This window comes from Schistocerca gregaria, chromosome 1, assembly GCF_023897955.1.
Source record: "Schistocerca gregaria isolate iqSchGreg1 chromosome 1, iqSchGreg1.2, whole genome shotgun sequence".
NCBI classification, from domain to species: Eukaryota; Metazoa; Arthropoda; class Insecta; order Orthoptera; family Acrididae; genus Schistocerca; species Schistocerca gregaria.
Window position 1 is genome coordinate 583,944,454 of NC_064920.1, and position 17,286 is coordinate 583,961,739.

At 44.2% G+C, this 17,286-nt stretch overlaps 1 protein-coding gene across 6 annotated transcripts in view; it reads left to right on the plus strand.

Annotated features, from left to right (window-relative positions):
• LOC126357243 (leucine-rich repeat-containing protein 4-like) overlaps positions 1-17,286 on the plus strand; it is a 1,171,476-nt gene that overhangs the window by 714,627 nt on the left and 439,563 nt on the right. The window contains exon 1 of one of the 6 annotated variants that reach the window (XM_050007441.1): positions 4,923-5,152. The exons of 4 other annotated variants lie outside the window; for them this stretch is intronic. The gene's annotated coding sequence lies outside the window, so the exon portion shown is untranslated. Of the gene's footprint in view, positions 1-4,922; positions 5,153-17,286 lie in introns of those variants that run through there. One more of the 6 variants, XM_050007443.1, reaches the window with a different exon arrangement.

Here is a 17,286-nt window from a genome sequence, read left to right on the forward strand (position 1 = left end):
GACACCTCGCTGCTCCACTGGACGTCTCTGCTGACACACTCGTACAACAGTACTTAAAGCTGTGTGCCCGCTGGGTCCCCGCCACCTAACAGAAGACCATAAACAGCAACGAAGGACCGCCTCTTGCTGCTTGCGCGTTACGTGATTGATCGTGACAATATTACTGATGCAGCTGGACGTTGCCTTCAACGTCAGTCACTTGAGTGGTTCCACGCGGGCGTACAGGCCATCCCAGTGAGGTGGGGCAAAGCCGTCGCATTGAACGGAGATAATATCGAAAAATAGGGTTCTGTAGCCAAAAGAGTGGACAATAATGTGGTGTTTGGAATCCTGAATAAAGCCAATCTGCTTTCAGGAAAAAAATTTGTTGCATTGCTTATTCATCTCCCTTCGTACACATTAAACGTGTTTTCATAAGAAATTTTTCAGGTCGGAAAATATTTTTACATTTTAATTTCAATTACCTTTTTCGGTCTGTAAAATGATCCTCAGACAAAGACCCCAGATGATGAGACGTGCCTATGCATCGGGAACCTGTCACAAACTTCCAGCATGTCCTTATAAAGCTATCCATGTCATTCGTTATTCTTATCTCACTTTTCCTCTTCAACTCTGCCCAACTGAGGGGTCTCAAAGCAGTAAATTTCGAAATATAAGTATTCTAGTTCTTGACATCACTACGCTGAGCAGAGATAAAGAGTTGAGTAGAGGAAAGAGTAACGAATATCATGGATGATTGTATAAAAAGACGCAGGAAGTTCTTGACAAGTACCAGTCGCCACTACGCAGCGGCTCCTCGTGCCATCTGGAGCCTTGGTATCGTGATGCTCTTATAGATCTTCCGTCCCAAAGGTTCCAAGACTGATTTCGTTCCTGGCTTATTTGCGAGATCAGCGCAGTAATTACAGTGGCAGCTTTAACTACTTAAATACAAACACCAGATGTGTATTCAGTCAGTTCTGAGCAGACAGCATTAAGTAATGGACATGCGTCTGCAGAGTGTCAACGTTGTTGTGTCAAAAATCACAGTGGAGCAGCATCTCTTAACTAAGGTGTTCGTGGCATTCTCCAGAATATTTTGAACATGTGGAAACTATGTACAAAGTGTGCCCGGCGGACAGTTCTTTTCCGGAGAATATCATCGCGAAGGACGAAATTTGGTTTTATGAAGATGAACCTACGATAAAACGAAAGAATACAGAAATTCGCATGAACATTACGAAGAGGCAACGCATTGACGATATAACCGACTTCGAAACCAGTGTGACGCGTCAGTTGAATAACATCCCAAAGAAGGTCTTTTCTGATAGTTTTACATTGTTGCCTGAACATTCTTTGTGTTGTATTGAAGTGGGGAGAGACTATGTAGAATACGTGAAGCCTTGAAATCACCGTCTTAACTTGTCTCTATTTTTTAGTAATCGAGTTCTCATAGTTTGTAGACTGACGGTGTAGAGGCAAACCAATAATCAGAAATAAAATTAAAAAATGTGATCTGACCTCCTTTCTATCAAAATATTAAGTACGATCGCAGTATTCTGTAATGATGCGAAAAATTATTAGATATTAAACGATTATCTTCTCTGTTTGTTGCATTTATGAACACTTTTCATTATAAGTGTTGCATTTTGTCACTGTGTTTACTGCTAACTTAATATACATCTACAGCTACATTTATACTCCGCAAGCCACCCAACGGTGTGTGGCGGAGGGCACTTTACGTGCCACTGTCATTACATCTCTTTCCTGTTCCAGTCTCGTATGGTTCGCGGGAAGAACGACTGTCTGAAAGCCTCCGTGCGCGCTCTAATCTCTCTAACTTTACATTCGTGGTCTCCTCGGGAGGTATAAGTAGGGGGAAGCAATATACTCGATACCTCATCCAGAAACGCACCCTCTCGAAACCTGGCGAGCAAGCTACACCGCGATGCAGAGCACCTCTCTTACAGAGTTTGCCACTTGAGTTTGCTAAACATCTTCGTAACGCTATCATGGTTACCAAATAACCCTGTGACGAAACGCCCCGCTCTTCTTCTCTATCTCCTCCGTCAACCCGATCTGGTACGGATCCCACACTGATGAGCAATACTCAAGTATAGGTCGAACGAGTGTTTTGTAAGCCACCTCCTTTGTTGATGGACTACATTTTCTAAGGACTCTCCCAATGAATCTCAACCTGGTACCCGCTTTACCAACAATTAATTTTATATGATCATTCCATTTCAAATCGTTCCGCACACATACTCCCAGATATTTTACAGAAGCAGCTGCTACCACTGTTTGTTCCGCTATCATATAATCATACAATAAAGGATCCTTCTTTCTATTCATTCGCAATACATTACATTTGTCTATCTTAAGGGTCAGTTGCCACTCCCTGCACCAAGTGCCTATCCCCTGCAGATCTTCCTGCATTTCGCTACAATTTTCTAATGCTGCAACTTCTCTGTATACTGCAGTATCATCCGCGAAAAGCCGCATGGAACTTCCGACACTATCTATTAGGTCATATATATATATATATATATATATATATATATATATTGCTAGGCTGGAAAGAACCTTCCACTCCGGTAGATTAAAACTGAGTTACTCTCCAGTGTGGAATATCGCCCTTCGCGGACGCCGAATCCTCCTACTAATTGAAATCTCTGTGTGCGGCTGACGACCCATCCACATAGCTTCAGTTATATAATTTTACAAGCTTAGAACGAACTGTCCCGCATAATTTGCTGCACTAGCAGGCTTGCAAGAGCAAATATCATGAAGAAATGGCGTAGCCACCGTCTAGGGTCTATTAACGGAGAATCCTTCTCTCTGTTTACGGAGAATCCTTCTCTCTGTTTAACCAAGATTTATGTAACTGAAATATCTACCTTCCCTGATGCAGAAACACTAACTTAGTGTTGAGCGCAAAAATCTAGAAAAGGCCTTTATACCGGAGTGGGTAAAAAGTGCCTGGTAATTATCATGGTTTAAAGCAAAGGTCTCCACAACCAGAAGGTTGACCTGAACACTGAAGTGTTAGCGGCAAGGTCAGAGCGGAATGTCGTAGTTAAAGCACTCTTCGTACACAGTGCAATTTGGCACTTCTCACATTAGCAAATCAGTTTTCCAGGGATAAAAGAAACGACAGGACAGAAAAAAACTTGGACCGAATGTGAATTGAATGTTCAGCCTTTTGATATTTACTTACTTTTTAAGTGTTAGTCTTTTCGAGTAGTACTTGGAGTGCAGCCCGATATGCAACTGAATCATGGATCATTACATGTTAGAACAAGAAGAGAATACAAGCTTTCGAAATGTGGTGCTAGAGAGGAATTCTGATGATCCGACGGGATAGGTCGAGTAGTTTGTGTGTGTGTGTGTGTGTGTGTGTGTGTGTGTGTGTGTGTGTGTGTGTGTGTGCGGGAGGGGAGAGAGGGTGTAGGGAGTGAAAGTTTTAGAGGCAGAGTATGGCTTGCGTACAGTCAATGTAGGCTGTAGTAGTTATGAAGAGGTTGGTTCTCGTATGGCATGGTCGGTTGGAAGACTCCGAGGGGTGGATTCAGCCATATAAGTGACAACGTTTCTTCTTTCCTTCGTGAAGTGTGCGAGGTGTGTAGTGACTGAAATGGACATGTGTAGTGTTGTGCTGAGAAAAGATAAAGAGTGAAACCCTTTGTCAGCACGTAGCGTACCCGTCTCGAATAGCGCGACGGGGGCCGCTGGTCTTAACGTTCCCATCCGACGAGCGAGTCACCATCAACGTGTAACGTACCCTCACTCTATGAGACACTGCGGAGAGGTTTGGTTCAAATGGCTCTGAGCACTATGGGACTTAACATCTGAGGTCATCAGTCCCCTAGACCTAAAACTGCTTAAACCTAACTATCCAAAGGACATCACACACATCCATGCCCGAGGTAGGATTCGAACCTGCGACCGTAGCAGCAGCGCGCTTCCAGACTGAAGCGCGTAGAATCGCTCGGCCACAACGGCCGGTGGAGATGTTTGGAATTTAATCCAGGAACAGGGGCTCTGCTAGTCAGGAACTCTCCTCCACTTATCGGACAAATACTGGACTTCAAAATTTCTTCCACTACCACGTTTCGAACGGGCTTACCTCTGGGTCAGACGTCACAGCACACGCGTACGTTAGCGACCTTGCGTGGGGAGGTGGGTTGTGCAGAGAAGAAGGGACTCGAATACTGTAAATTAGCGTGTAGAGCTGAAACATACCAGTCCACGGAATGAAGATCGCCACATTTTGACACTTGCTTGCTGGTTAACTATCGGACCGTGCCACGATGTAACCGAAAAGTGTAACCACCGAGGCAGGTTTTAATGTGCGGCGTCACATCGAGGTGCTGTAAGTCTGTTTGGATTTCGCACTCGGCTGGCTGCTTTCAGCGATCGGCCCCAGTGTTTGGTATTTTACGGGCGGAGTGTGAGGCCTTATCCCTTGCCGGCCGCAGCTGCCTGCCGACATCGCGATATCTCTGTCAGGGCGGCGCTGACGCCTCGCCACACGTCTGCCGGGAGACGCATTGTGCCGAAACTGAGCCCCGGGTTCCCGCGAGCAGTGACAATGAGTCGGCGCCCCCTTGTTGTGATCGACGGACGGCTCACTCCCAGACGGCCCCGAAAGCCCAGCGGAGCAGACGACCGCAGCGGCTGCGGCCGCAAACACTCGGCCGGGCCGAAAACCACCTGGCGGGCCGACAATGGCCCCGCAGGTATCTGGACCGCCTTCCGCCCCTGCGAGGCCCAGTTTCTTGCCGGCTCCTGGCGTCTTCATTGGGACGCCGCTGCGCCGCATTCACGGGACGGCGCGCTGCCGCATTCATGGGCGCAGGCCCCCATCCCCATCCCTGCTGTCGGCCGCGATTTGTGATTCGCCGGCTGCGGTTCAGTTGTGCGTGCGACGCCACCGTCGAGGGAAGCGGGACCGCGTAAGTGGTCCAGTACCGCAGCCACAGCGCGCGTGCGGACTGTGCTGTCCGCTGACCGCAAGTGAAACACTTTGTCCCCAAACCCATGTCGTGTGCGTTAGTTCTTGGTGCGAGCAGCGTCTTTTATTTATAGTGTTGTGTTCCCTTTTCGCATAAATCCACAAGGAATGCTATCAACTCGGGATTTCATACCACTCGTCCCACATTTTCAGCGAAAGGTATGAGTTGACATTATTATTATTATTATTATTATTATAATTATTATTATTTTCGTATCCAGGACGCTGCAGTACAGCTATTCAAAAGTTCAGAACATATCATTCGCTTGATCTCTCATTCGAGCTTTTTTCGGCCCAGGAGAGGTTTCACTGTGCCACTCCTCACTTTGCCGCTTTGCCTCGGGATTTTACTCAAAAATCCAGCATTCATCACCTGCGGTCATACGTCTGAACCATTCACGGTCATTGGCAGTCCTCTCAAGAAGATCAACGCACACGTTTCTTCGACTCTCCTTCTGATCAATTGCCGTGTTTTTCGGTATCGTTTTGGCACAAGCCTTTCGCTTGTGCAAAACTTCGCTCAGAATTTGATGTACGCTGAATAACTTACTTCTATTTTCCTGAAAATTACAATCGTCTTGGGCCGGCCGCGGTGGTCTCGCGGTTCTAGGCGCGCAGTCCGGAACCGTGGGACTGCTACGGTCGCAGGTTCGAATCCTGCCTCGGGCATGGACTTGTGTGATGTCCGTAGGTCAGTTAGGTTTAAGTAGTTCTAAGTTCCAGGGGACTGATGACCACAGCAGTTGAGTCCCATAGTGCTCAGAGCCATTTGAACCATTTTTACAATCGTCTTGTAAACTCACCCATCATTCTTATTGTTAAACAGAGCTCTAATCTCACAAGAGAACATACATGTTCGACGTTTACGTCGTTTTTTGAAGTTGAAGGTTTTCCTGAACGAGGTTCATCTTCAGCTTGTTCTCGGCCTTCCATAAATGATTTGCGCCAACGAAAAACTTGTGCTCTTGATAAGGAACGTTCTCCGCAGGTCTATTTCAACTTTTAAATGGTCAGACTCGCGGATTTTCCAAGTTTTACAAAAAGCTTGAAGGCATTACGTCGTTCTAAGTTCCGCTTTTGTATTTTCGTAACACACAACAAAAACACGGTTTAACTGATGGCGCTCTCAAATCATGTGACTGCTGTACGGAGCTGAAACTCGGGCTGAGAAAATGGAAGGGATGAACACACCGGTCTACTCAAATAGAACAGCACAACGTTTCCACATCGCTCACAGTGTTGCCAGTCTCACAGTCTCATTACTTTTTTCACATAATGCGTGTTACGGGTTCCTAGGTCATGACGGACAGCTTACATTAATAATATTATTCTCTTGTTAAGTAATCATACATTTTCGTGGAACGGATACTGGTAGAAATTTAGCGGCGGGGAGACTGCAAAGTTTCCACCTCATTCTTTTTGCAAAATAAAAATATAAAAAGGTAATGCAGCATCCAATGCAACATCTCGTCGCTCTAATCGTAAAAGAAAACCACCCCATTTTTAAGCATACTAGGGAAAATACCGTTCTGCTTCTGGAAGCACATTGTTCCTGGAAGCACAGAAAAAACTTTCTGTCCCTCATTTTTGTTTTAAAAAAGTTCACTTAATATCAGTACAAATCAGCGGCACTTCGGCATCTCTTTAAAATCAATTCTATTCCAAATTATGCCTTTTAACACAGTCGAATATACCAAATGGCTAATAGAAAAGGAAATGATCCATACAGTGCTGAGAATGACATAGAAAAATAAAACAAATATCGCATATTTACATGAATTTTTACCACTAGTAAGTGATCAACCGGCATATTCAAAGAGAAAAGAACTGTAAATACTACTGTAGCTCTAAGATAATAACGGGCATGTAATGAGAATGTTTCTCGCCAAAGCACTTCTGAATCAAAGGTGAATGTACTGTATCCCGAGTACAAAATAGAAATCAGGACATCACTCGTAACAACTGAAGTCCTAAAACTTAGTACCACGTGCCTAGAATATTAAGATATCTCGAAAGCTTTATGAAATGTCTCCAACATAGTCTGAATACTCAGTTCATCAGGCACAATTATGAAGCAGATCAGTGGCGGGGAGAGGCGTGGGTATGTTTGTAATATTACGTTCTCAATGGACCTTTGCAAACTAAATGTGTGCTGTTTGTGCTGAGTACGTTCTGACGATTCTCGATACATATACCGGTTGCACTGGAACACATGTACAGGGATCTGTGCGAAAATACACTATAGCGCCGGTGCCAGATTCGGCAAGTTTTCAGAGTATAGAAAAATTCCTGATTAACGAATTAATCGAAAAAATAATAAAATTATTTGTTCTATACTTTTTAACGTTAAAACAGTTTTTAACTTACAGCTAATAACTAAGAGTTTCATGAAAGAGAATGATTATCAAAATATAAAATTCATTTTTCTGCAGGCAAATAACCTTATGAAAACATGTGCGACTCGAATTTAAGGAAAGCTACATTATAGCTTTATGTTCCGGGAACCTGCCGAAAATCAGTAATGAAAAATGAAAGCGAGGGTCTGTTAGAAGACGATCAGGCTTAGGAAAGATGAAGGCGCCAGAGAGGCAGCTTAACAATGAAGCGAAAAAAAGAAGATTAAAAGACTTTCTTAATACTCAGGAAAATATATATAAGCTATAGGGAAAGAAGGTTAATATACAGCATGTAAAAGAAACGGTAAACGATGTTAATAGTTATAGAGGAATTTCACTTCTTCCTACTCTACACAAAATTCTGTCTCAGTGTCTCCTGGAACCAGCACAGCAAGAACTTGAATGCGAATCTGGTGGCTATGAAGCAGGTGATCAGACCAAATACGAGTAGATGCTGCCCAAAACAAATTTTAGTTCTGAAACTAATTCCCAATCATCAGAAAAATTATTACAAGAAAATAATTTGTACCTTCGTAGATTTTTTAAAAAAGCTTGTGATTCACTGTAGCAAGGCTGCAGTTGTTCCCATCAGATAAGCAAAGTTAAGCGCTGTCGGGCTTCGTTAGCGGTTGGGTGGGTGACCGGTCATCTCTGCCTAGAGCTGTTGGCAAGTGAAGTGCGCTCAATCCTTCTGAGCCCAACTAAAGAGCTACTTGTCTGAGAAGCAGCGGATTTGATCAGGAAAGCTGAAAAGGGCGGTGTGCTTACCACATGCCCCTCCAAATCAGCACCCAGTGATGGCTATCGTCTGAGGATGGCCCGGCGGTCGGATGGTACTGTTGGGTCTTCAGGGGTCTGTTCACACGGAGTTTTTTTTATGATTCACTGCGAATTTTGGAATAACAAAGTCTGCGACCCAAAACCACTGCAGATTATTAGCGAAACACTAAATGAAACAAAATAGGGTCATAATGTTCAACTCAGGGGAAAAGTTTCGGAATGGTTTGAATTTAAAACAGAAGTGACTCTATTACTTTTCCTCCGTATTGGAAAAAGGGAATTAATGAGTGGCGAAAACTGAAATCAGAGATTAGCATCGACAGACCAGTCAACTCAAGAATAACCATTATTAATATAGACTGCTTAGTTTTTGCAGACAACGTGGCGTTTCTATGTCAGAACACTGAAACAGTGCAAATACAAATGGAAGTTGTTAAAGAAGTAGCAGAAACAGCAGCTTCAAGCATATGAGAGGGTCTCTGGTAGTGAAAAAGCGACATATGGAATAAGAGCAAGTAGAGACATTTAAAAGTGTACAAAATTTATCCGGATATGAAAAAAACACAGTCTAATATCCCAAGGGCATGTTAAAAGAATGGAACCAACTGGTGTAACTAGAAAGATTGTGGAATTCTATGAAATCCGAAGAAATGGCAAAATCGAAACAGTAAAATGGATTGGTGCGGTAAAAGTAGATTGCGGGGAGGAGGAAAAATACACCTTGATATACCAGACAAAAAATAAAATAATAGGTAGAAAATCCACGAGTAGCTAGTTGACAGAAAAGCGCGAGGAGACCTCAACTTTTTGGTCTCACGAGCGGCAAAGAGCCCGTCCTGATCCAATGAAAGTAGTAAGGGCTCAAGGAAAAGCGAAAAACTCTAAAAATGTCCTTTGCTGTACATTGCATGGTCCAACAGGGCTAAAACATGAATAATAATAATAAGCTTTTCAAAGTTGATGACAGCTGTTTGTTTATGGGTCGTCTTTTTAAAGTAGTAGCCATCATCATTGTCGCAAATTGTAAGTCTTTTTAACATCAGCGTTCTAGTCCATTAATAATTATTTGGAAATAAGAATTATATGCGGTAGCTATAAATTCTGTATATTTTTGTATTTTATACTCTAAGTGCATGTGATTGTCTCTTTCATATTCACATGCTCAATGTAATCATAAGCACGCAACTGCGACAGCGCTGATCTCTACTGTCGGTGCTGTGAATGAAATTGCATCTCACGTGCCTGACTGATGAGAGTAAGTTTAATGAGATAGTAGATAAATACTTTTTTGCTGTAACAGACAGGCAGTGGAAGCGAGAAACACATTTATCATTTTACTCACAATGAACAAGGAGCCTCGTAATATATCATAACCTTTTCCCTCCAATATTTCTCTTTACCTCATATTAAAGTATAAATGACACAGTGCAGTCAAAGTGGTAAAGTTCACCACACCCCCCCTGCCTCAGCTGAGCAACAAGTAACTGTGTTTGCTAGTTACTGTATCACGAACACTAAATTGTTTAAAACGATTCCAAAGCGACCTTCCACAAAACACAGTTGCAGGTATCTGTAAGATTTCTTGCAAATGTTTCGATCTAATTTCAATTACTCATTGAAATTTTTCGGATATTATTTCATGCAAGGAGATAGACTGTTTGAACAATTAGGTATTAACTGGCCTCCACTCCTATATACGGAACTTGGCTCTTCAATATAGAGGATCTGACATTTTTTCGAAATGTGTTTCGCCGTAGTCGGCCTGTTATGAGCTACAATGCGGATTCTCGTTTCATTTCTTTGTTTTTCTTCAAGAACCTTATTGCTGTCCTGCATTAAAGCAACAGAGACCGCTTCGCTGTCACAGCTTAAAGCAGTCATAAAACTGCTTCAACATCACTATTGAGGTCGTACTAGAACTACGAAAGATTTACGAAGTAATGGTACAAAACAAACGCTCATTCTTATGATTAATGATTCCTGCTGATTTTCTGAAGAAATATGGCTTGGTTTGACCAAAACGTTAACTCTAACTTTCTTGTGATTTTTTATGAAGTGCTTATTGATTTGAAGTATTACATTCTGTTGCTCAGTATAATTTATTTTGCGGTAATCTAATGCGTTTGCTGCTAGCAAAGACTGTATGAATTTGACCGCATCTGCGAAATACTTTCTCTGTTTTTTTGACTCGGTATCAGGAAGTTAATTGTTGACTGGCTTCATACCTTTCTGCTGTACACGTAAGAAGCTTTTACTGAGTGCGAAATATCTGCTATCCGTAGCACCTCGCAGCCGCTGGGCTTAAGAGTTTGTAGCCGTAGCCCTGCAAGATGTGCAGGAGTACAGCTGCCAGACCGCCGTGCGAACTGCAGGCATCTTTCGCAGCTCCGTTGTTTCGGCGAATAGGCTTTCTTTTATAACAGGACGAAACGAGACACCGTGGTGTTATACGCTCTGCCTCCCGCCATAAAATTTTATCATCTTCCCCGCGAAATGCGTGATGCTAAGCAGAATACGTAAAGAGTGGATGCAAACATATTTTCCTCTTTTCTGTTTCATATATTTTTATTGTTTGGCTCTGTTTTCTCTCCTGCATCTTGGGCCTGCGATGATACATATGAGAAATTTCTATTTTTTTTCGCTTTTTCCCTTTAGATTTTCTCATTTCAAAGAGGCTTACGAAATAATTGAAATGCAAATTATATTATATCAGTCACTGTGCCATTTGAAGTCCTAGGCTGTAAGCTATCGTAAGCAACATTTTGTTTTATCTAGAAATAGTGCAGTAAAGTTTCAATAGATTGCTATAAATAAGATATTGCATGTAAATCCTATGCAAATTTTGTATCCAGATACGTTACGAAGTATTTTTAAAATTGTAAATTCTACCCACAATTCTAGTCTCAAAATTTTGTTGATTCTAACTGAATATTGTTTACTTGCAAATGGATTGCACTAAACTTCAGTTACCATTGACTTACCACTGTTTTATTACTGGGCGAGATATACAAACATTACGTAACTATGGCATTACAAGTATGAAACAAACGTTTGGAGACTAGTCTTGTTCCACATACAGCTTGAAATGCCATATCTACTTACAGTAATCCCTCCTGGATATCTGATGATTGAAAAATTCCGGAACGGGTCATATGAACAATACAGTCATTCCTTCCCTGCTGTTTAATTTTTGCCATTTGCGACCAAGTCAAAAAAATGTCAAATGTGTGTGAGATCTTATGGGACTGAACTGCTAAGGTCATCAGTCTCTAAGCTTAAACACTACTTAACCCAAATTATCCTAAGGACAAACACACACACCCATGCCCGAAGGAGGACTCGAACCTCCGCCGGGACCAGCCGCACAGTCCATAACTGGAGCGCCTCAGACCGCTCGTGCGACCAAGTCAGCGTTAATGCAGAATTACTGATTGTTTTAATTTCAAGTTTGACGGTGGATAAGAAATGGCAAAAGAAATATTTTTTCTTGAGATATAATTACAAATTAACATCTTCAGATTTTTCCTTTACTTTTACTGTGAAACTTTGCTTCTTCACACATTGCATCATTGTATATCAACGGGAATTGCCCTATAGGTTCTGATGAGTGCATCAACGAATATCAAAATAAGTGACATAAATGCTGTACCTTTTCATTGCACTGAATGAGTAGAATATTTTTTTACACCGCCAAGCGTCCATATACCTCAGTACGTTCAGGATGTGACATAAATTTCAACTTAATACATCTACTCGCGCCTGAGAAAAAAGCTTTGTAACAGTCGGGCAGATAGGTAGACTGATGGACAGACGGTCAACAAATCGATCGTAGAAGGATTCCGTTTCTACCGTTTAAGGAATGGAAACATGAAATGAACAATGAACAAGAAGAAAGGAAATTAGAATACGCTTAATATCAAAATTGGGATGTATGAGCAACAGAGGATACGAAAATTTATTTTACGTATTAATCTGTTTGGTGGGGACCGACAGCCTCGACGTATTTTGAGAATGAGAACGTGGTCCAAGTAGGCTATATTCTTTTCATTTTCCATGCAATTGGCCAATTTCAAAAGTAGGTCATTTTACTTATTCTAATTTTTATCAGCGTGCTACAAGGATTCTGTCAGACGTCATTCACTTTTCGTGCTATTCTTTGCGTTTTTAATCCTTAAGCGATATTATGTACTAAACTGGCAATCAAAAACAATCTTACTGAGTAGTTCCTCTCATTCAGCCTTACTATCGGAACTGCTGTGCAGTCTGCAGACCGTATCATTGACATCTGCTCCTTTTGTGCTTTCATTTCTGTCCTGAAAAAGTCGCTATAAAACACGTCCCTCACTGTTTAGCGGTAGGTTTATTACGGCAGGCAACGTCTCGTCGCAGAATGTGTTATTCAAATTCGGGTTCAAGCGTTTCGTCATAAAACGAGTAGACAGAATTCGCGTATCCCGAACCGTAATGCACAAAGTGCTGCAAGTAAGCGCATTCGTCATGTTAATGAGGAAGAGATAAGCAAGTCGCCGGCGCGTTCTCATTAGACGGGCTGCGTGCCGCCCACGGCGCTACTGTATTGTAATGTAGCAGTCATACAGGTTTTACGACGGCGACGGCTTTATGGCACTTGTAATGTCGGCGGCCTGCAGGCGGCTCCGGATTAAGTGCTGCGCCACGGCGCCGAGCAGCGCAAACCAGATTTACGGCGCCGGGCTGCCTCCCACCGCGTCGCGAAATAAAACACACCCGGGGGGCGGGGGACACTTGCTGGCTCTACACAGTGGCGGCGGTCGAGGCGTCGCGAGGCTCCAGGGTCACGGGACCACAGCGCCGCGTCTGGTGTCTGGCGTAAGTGGCCACCGCGAAAGCTTCGACAAGTGTGAGGCCTGAACAGCATACAAACGTTTTCATAACTCTGTTTCATAAGGTTACGGAAGAAACAGTATGTGCACTCGCATTCATGCGAATAGCTTTTTATTTGGTTCAAACGCTCGGAACGCACAGGGGTAGGGGGAAAATGTGGGAATAACGCGAGAAATACATGCTTGGACGTATACAGGGTGGTCCATTGATCGTGACCGGGCCAAGTATGTCACGAAATAATCGTCAAACGTAAAAACTTCAAAGAACGAAACTTGTGTAGCTTGAAGGGGGAAACCAGATGGCGCTATGGTTGGTCCGCTAGATGGCGCTGCCATAGGTCAATCGGATATCAACTACGTTTCTTAAAAATAGGAACCCCATTTTCATTACATATTCGTGTAGTACGTAGAGAAATATGAATGTTTTAGTTGGACCACTTTTTTCGCTTTGTGATAGATGCCGGTGTAGTAGTCACAAACGTATAAGTACGTGGTATCATGTAACATTCCGCCAGTGCGGTCGCAGACCAATGCGGGTAGTATTGTGCAAAGAGGGTCATTCACCTGGTCGACAAGGATAACAGACATTGAGATATGGTGACGGTTGTGGACTATATGAACGTAATTGTGCACCACCCGCATCCGTTAGTGTTGACGTCTCCCGGAATAGCTGTCCGTGTTACAAGGCCAGAATAGTGCTAATGAGCTCGTTGGCGTATTGGTTAACATACTGGACTCGAGTTCGGGAGGGCGACAGTTCAAATCCACGTCACATCCGGCCATCCAGATTTACGTTTTCCTTCGAGTTCCCTCAATTTCTCCAAGCAAATGCCGGAATGGTTCCTTTGAAAGGACACTGTCGACATGCTTTACCATCCTTGAAGCATTCAGAGCTTGTCCTCCGTCTCTAATGACTTCGATGTCAACGGGACGCTAAACTCTGGTTTTTTTTAAACTCGTGCTGCAGTGGGCTGGGCAACTTGATAGTAGTGACTGATCGACCAAATTCGCCTCGTTTGACTCCGATGGAAAACGTTTGGGACGCTATAGGGCGCCAGTGTCGCGTTCAGAAACCACCGGCCAGTAATTTATGGTAATTTCATGACCTGTGTATCTGTGTAGGTACCGCCGGAAACGTACTGAGCACTTGTCGAAACCATGCCAAGCAGAATCGCTGCTGTATTGTACTCCAAAGGTGGACCAACACGATATTAAGCAAGTGGTCGCAAAGTGTTTGCTCATCCGTGTGTCATTTGCTGGCTATGTCAGTTAGCAACGTGTTTTACTGATATATTCGCCAAGACCAATTTCCCCTATCACGGCGAGATGCTAAGTCGCTCTGTGGCTGGCTTAAGAAATAGTGAATTTCTCTTCTCACCATTCGAACAGAAACTTATGAACCTCTTTACAGAAAGCAGCACTTTACAGAGAAGGCTACTCGTGCGAACAGGAAATGGTCCAATGAAATTTCTCCATTCAGCTGCTTTGTGCTGACTGATAGAAAGACAGAGTTGTGAAATACACTACCTGAAAAAAATGAAGCTAGAAGGGGATGAGGAAACCAAATGGTACTTTACGACTTCTGAGCGGTTCTAGACGCTACAATATGGAACAGCACGACCGCTACGGTCGCAGGAACGAATCCTGCCTCGGGCATGGATGTATGTGATGTCCTTAGGTTGGTTAGGTTTAAATAGTTCTAAGTTCTAGGGGACTGATGACCTCAGAAGTTAAGTCCCATAGTGCTCAGAGCCATTTGAACCATTTTTGAACTTTACGACTTGAAAGAGTATGTAATGTTATTTCAGTGATCACAAAATCGATTCACTTTCTCTCTGAGTACTTGACAGTTTCAGACCACCGGCCGTACTTGCCCACTTACCAATATGGCATTGCTTCCCTTTTGGCCTGGGAATGGTACCATCGAGCCGTTGTATTCTATCCTGAGAGAAGCTGGTCCACAGCTGTAATAAGTGGTGCTGGTATCCTGCGACGGAGTTGACGTTCCATCTGGTCACGCACCTTTTGTTGGGCCTCAGGTGAACCTCAACATGACGCAAAAAGCTAGTAGAGACACGTGCTATGTGTGTATGTGCATTCTTTCTTGAAAAATGGCGCCACGATACTGCCACATGCCAACGACCTTGCTGCGGCGGTAACACTGGTTCGTCAGATCACCGATTGTAAGTTCTAGGCGACTGATGACCTCAGAAGTTAGGTTACATAGTGCTCAGAGCCTTTTGAACCATTTTTTGAGAAGTAGCGGCTCCCGTCAAGCAAACTGACAACGGCTGGGAAAGCGGTGTGCTGACCATAAGCCCTTCCATGTGCTCATCCAGTGATGCCTGTCGTGTGAGAATGACAGGGCGGACGATCGTTAGCGTTTGACCTTTCGAAGCATGTTCAGATGGGGGCACAGAGAGAGAGACAGACACAGACAGACAGACAGACACTGTCACATTACAGTTAACACATGAGGCTGCAGGATTTCTGTGACATACCGTTGTGCCGTCAGAGTTCTCTCTGTCACTGCCAGCTGCGACCTGATGCCATACCCCATGGCCCCCATACCATGACACCAGGAGTGTCACAGCTGTGGCCCTCCGACACATTGGAAGAACGGGACCTCACCCCAGGTCGATGCTATACTGGCCAACGATCGCAATCCGTAATAGTGCAGGAGGAGGAGGAGGAGGAGGAGGAAGAGATTAGTCTTTAATGTCCCTTCTACAGCGAGGTCATTAGAAACGGAGCACAATATCGGATTAGGGAATGAAAATAGGCCGTGCCCTTTCAAAGGAACTGTCCCGGAATTTGTCTGAAGGAATTTAAAGGAAATCACGCAAAACCTATGAGGATGACTGTGTGTGTGAAATCTTATGGGACTTAACTGCTAAATTCATCAGTCCATAAGCTTACACACTACTTAACCTAAATTATCATAAGGACAAACACACACATCCATGCACGAGGGAGGACGCGAACCTCCGCCGGGACCAGCCGCACTGCCCATGACTGCAGGGCCAGCAGACCGCTCGGCTAATGCTACGCGGCAAGGATGACTGGACGCGGGTTTGAAACGACGTCCTCCCGAATGCGAGGCCAGTGTGCTAACCAATGCGCCACCTCGCTCTGTGTGATAGCGCGCAACAGCGGTTCATCGCTGAACGCAATGCGGCGCCATTCAACAGCAGTCCGTGTTTCTCGATCAGGTACCACTCGGAACGCAGCCACGTTGTTAACAGCAGCCTACGGATGGGATGATAGTTCCCTGGTCTCGCTGCTGTTAGTGTCCGACCAGTGGTGCGAGATGATACAGAATGTGGCAGCGAGCCCATTACTTTTTCTCGAACGGCAGTCGCAGACGTGAAGGGGCGATATGCTTGGTGCAGGGTACGGCAGCCCTCCCTTTTACTAGGCAGACGTGGTCCACCATAACCTAGATGACCAGTATGTCTTGCCTCGTGTTCGCATGTTGTTCAACATCGGGCCACTGTCACAGGCAAATTCCCCGCAAATCCGGCTGTTGCACGATTCGACCAGCCGCCCAAATGGTGAGCCGCAATGAGATTTCTTTCAAAATCTGCCGTGCGCTAATAACGCTCTCTCCTACGAGTACGAGACCCCCCCCACCAATACTCCACAATCATCACTCTAGATCTAACACGAGTTCACGCCCCCTTAGGGCTGGTAACAAGCCTAAACGTGAACAGCACTAACGTAATCTGGTGGCTGTTCTGCCTTGCACGGAGGACTACAACTCCAATTATTTACATACCCGCTGATGGTGGGTGCATGTTCAAAGTTCCACTGTCATCCGAGCACGTCTTCCTGGGGCTTCACTTCTTTTGACAGGCAGTGTAATTTGGCAGAGCAGTTTGGAGCTCACGAGACTGAGGAGTCGACCGGCAGACCTCGTAAGCGTTAGACTCAATTAACAGGTTCTGTGGGGACGGAGATGATCTTTTGAAGTATTGAGTGTAGAAAATTAGGACTCCGTCGGCTTTTGTGATCAAGGATGTTTCGGCTATTGTGGAAAGCTTTGAATGAAATCGTGAGTGCGTTTCCACGCGTGGCAGTGGAGTTCGAAATCTGCATTTACAAATATCACTTTGCTGTGTGTGGCGGAGGGTACTTTTTGTTCCATTGTCACTTCCCTTTCTCCTGTTCCAGTCGCGAATAGTTCGCGGGAAGAACGACTGGCGGGAAGCCTCCGCGTCGGCTGCAGTCTCTCTAATTTTATATTCGTGATCTT